This window comes from Perkinsus marinus (genome assembly GCF_000006405.1).
Source record: "Perkinsus marinus ATCC 50983 genomic scaffold scf_1104296932430, whole genome shotgun sequence".
Classification (NCBI taxonomy): domain Eukaryota; phylum Perkinsozoa; order Perkinsida; family Perkinsidae; genus Perkinsus; species Perkinsus marinus.
This window is the reverse complement of record NW_003215443.1, coordinates 1-3,735: the sequence shown is the minus strand read 5'-3', so window position 1 is coordinate 3,735 and position 3,735 is coordinate 1. Positions and strand designations below refer to the sequence as shown.

At 48.3% G+C, this 3,735-nt stretch overlaps 1 non-coding gene across 1 annotated transcript; it reads right to left on the bottom strand.

The window, feature by feature from the left end:
* Window positions 1–2,052: 2,052 nt before the first annotated feature.
* On the bottom strand, window positions 2,053–2,124 carry Pmar_PMAR004570. Its single transcript has one exon. It is a non-coding gene; the product is annotated as a tRNA-Pro (tRNA).
* Window positions 2,125–3,735: the final 1,611 nt, after the last annotated feature.

Genomic DNA, 3,735 nt, shown 5'->3' with positions numbered 1-3,735 from the left:
TGAGGGAAAGGTGTGGTATGGAGGTTGTCCTCTTCTGTGTTACAACACATCCCCTTTCTCCTCCTCTAGAGAGCCATTATAGATATTGCTGCTGTAAATTCTACCGATCTTACTGGTTCTATTCTATGCAAACACTTCTATTGCTGAGTCGGTGACCAGTACAGCCACTAAACTGTTCTAAGCTCAGGGTGAATGGAAGATAGATATGGCACAGTATTTCAGTGGGGACAGGGATGATCACCTCCCTCTCTCTACACTTGTCGATTGGAAGACGGTGAACGTAGGCGATTGCCAAACTAACTGTCGGTGTGATGTGGTGAAGTTTTGGTATTATAACGCATGTATGAGTATTTACTACTACCTCCCTCAATCAAGATGGCCATCGCCATCGATTGGCATATCATTTTCATACAGATTCGGTTGGTCATTGGGTTACTCGAGTTGGTCAATAGTCGGACTACGTCCCTGCATGTGCTTTGGATGTATACATCAGCAGGCAATCAGCCAGCACTCAGAGAGTATATCAAACAAGAGGGTGATGAGGAGAAGGTGAAGGCCAGGAGGCTCATCTCATTGTGGGAATCTCTCAGAGTCGGCAGTAGCAACCACCGATCGCCATGAAGGGATCATCGGGAGGAGGTTCGAGATGGTATTCGATGATGCTGGAAAGCAGTGAGTGCCTTCATAGGGACGATTAATAGGGAACAGAATGTTAGTATAGTCATGGTTCGGACCTCTTTCGTGGACGGCATTGGTCTTAGTCAGTAGCGATTGGCTGGCAGGTACTATACGGGTACAGTATGTGCTTGGCGACGGAAAACGAAGACATATAGAGTAGTGTGAGATAGAGGTGCTGGGGATCGAACCTGAGTCGTTGGTAGATAAGATGGGATGATGAGGATCCTCGGGAAACCATACCGGAACGAGTCTTCGTAGACAAATGTAAACTGTTGCCTCGAGTTGACGTGAAGGTATTGACCCGACGCCAGCTCGTCGCAGTTGTTGAATCGGAGCTCTCAGGACCTCCTCACGCTGGGGTCGGATGGTAGACGCCGATCTATGTACGATGTTTGCTGCCTTCTCCGGTGTATCCCTGACGTGAGTTGATTGCCATATCGGGCTCGTTGTACCTTGCAGGGACCATTCCCGTCAACGTAGTTACATGAACTGATTGTTATGCATAAGCCTGTGCCGAATGACTACAACAGAAACATGCTGGACAATCTTACGTTAAGATATTCGATGCTTGTTCCCATAGGTAGGCGGTACCTCTGTATGGGTGTGTGACGTCAAGCGGTGCCGTAGATTCGTTGAGGGCTCGGATGGAGTTCAAATCAACCTCACCTGTCTCGACAATCGCTAGCAAGTCAGGCCGGACGAAGTCTGTGGTAATACAGAATTAACGTGGGGAGGTTCATTTGGAGACGCTTGGATGGTCCTCGGCAGATTCTCAAACTCGAAGAAGTGTTGGAGAGGGAGATGCCGGGGTAACTCTCTCTCTGTTCTTTCGATTCATGGTATGAAGGTCTAGCAGTTACGTAGAGCTCGGCGGCGGCGGTGGGAAGAAAGTATCAGAAGGGAAGGTGTCTGAGGTGAGCGGCCTTCTGTGCACTCGCTTGTGCAACTGGTGCTGCGGCAGGTCATGGAGGCGGGGAGTCCGCGGAAATGGGTGGTCTACGGCCAATGCGCTTACCAGCGTGACACGGTAGTGCTTAAATTAAGCAGCTTCAGAATTTCCTTCTTGAGCGAAGTTGAAATCAGTTCAGGTGGAAGTGGTAGATAAGATTTACCCATTCGAGATGTGTCCATTACATGAGCGTGGACAGGGACCGAGCCTCCTCATCGGGGAGTCTGGCAGCTACTCAGTGACTCACATCGATCGAGAGGACAACGGATTCGCAACGCTGTAGAATATGGCGAGCGCGCGAGAAACTCAGCATTCCTTTGAATGGTAGGTATTGTATCGAAGGAAAAAAGTCGGTGATAGCTTTCAGCGATCATGAAAGAGCAAAGATGGAGATATATATTAGTAAGTCTAAAGGATCGGAATATGGGCTGAGCCGAGAATCGAACCCGGGACCTCGCGCACCCGAAGCGCGAATCATACCACTAGACCACACAGCCGATGTAGATTTGTTCTTGTGCAGTATGCGGAACCCGATGGTATTTCTCCTTGTGAACTCAGATAGAGTTCAGAATGGGTCTGCCAAGCGAGAGATAGTTCTCTCCAATGGGCAGGATATGGTCTTGGACACAGCGTAATCTCTCGTGGACACTTCGACCCATCAGCCTTACTACAGTGTACAGGCATTTCTCCAATTGGCATTCGATGAAGGGCTTGCCGTCGTCTTTCAAGATGATCAGCATGGTGCCGGGAGATGTAGGTATCAGGCTTGCTTTGAGATAGGTCATTATCTTTCATTGTTAGATGCTTGTGATACCCCCAGGGTATTGGCATCAGGTCGTGAACGAGGAATTCTCAGTGGGTCTGGTAGATGTTTGGGACCGCGGAATCTCCCATTTCCATGACCGAGACAATCATCTGTTCATGGTCCAGTTCTCTGATATCTTGGAGGGCCGACCACCAAGTGAATTCAATTTGCCTCTGATAGCTTCAGGAAGTGCCGATCCACTCAGGCGAATGCACGCTGATAACACCGAAACCGGTCGTCGGTGCCGCAGTCAGTCACGTTGACCCGCCTCCTGCTAAGCGTCCTCGGCGGGATAGATAATAGTAGTTGATATAATTGACTTTAACTGCGACGATATCAGTAATGTAGCATGATATCGAATGCTTTGCTCGGTAAATTAATGTTGGCAGTGTTGATAGTATAAAACACGCCCCAACCCGATAATGACTAAAAACTACTCACATGGAAAACGTGAAATATCGCAGAAACTATGGCAAAGTGGAGCTCTGGTCTGGTCTGGCAAGGTCTGAACCTCCCAGCTCAACCAGGTAGTCGCCTGTTCAACAACAGATTCATGCTCTTCATCTCTGAGTTCACGGAGTGACACGATGTAAATCTCGATTCGAAGATCACATGAGGTGGTCTCACATGGAGAGCTACTCAACGGGGGAGTTCTTTCCTCCGAGACTCTCTGTGAGAAACGTACAGGGCGTTACTGTCCACGTCTGTCAGGAGTTAGGCCAGCCTTCACTCTTCACATCCCAACAAACGAAGGGATGCTATTAATTATTATTGATCCATCTCTGATCAAAACCCGAGCTTCATCACGAGTGAGCCATCGTTCATGGCACGATACTTGGAAATGGATTCTGATTGCTGCCGATTGGTATGTACTCGTTCAATTGGGAGTATCCTTCCCTCAGGGTTGGATAGGAATGCCGGAAAAGAATTGAGGTGTCTCTATCGTCAATGATCTAGGATGAGTCATCCTGTTGAGGCGTCCGTGGGGGAAGTCATCGCTGCAGTTCATTATTAGTCCCAGTTGTTGCCTATTGAACTATCATTACCCTTTAGATGTGTGGCCACAACCACTGGAGCTGTGCTGATGCACAGTGGTCCTTTGATTTCTGTTATTCATTTGATATCGTCATAGTTTCATAAACTCCACTTTTAACGCAAGTCGCTTTTTCCACTATCAACAAGCCCTGTCTATGGCATGGACACATCGACTCTACTTATCTCCCATCGTCATCGTATCAGCCTTCACTCCAACTTCCTCAAGCCAAGCCTTCTCCCTGTTCATATACCTACCATGACTCCTCAA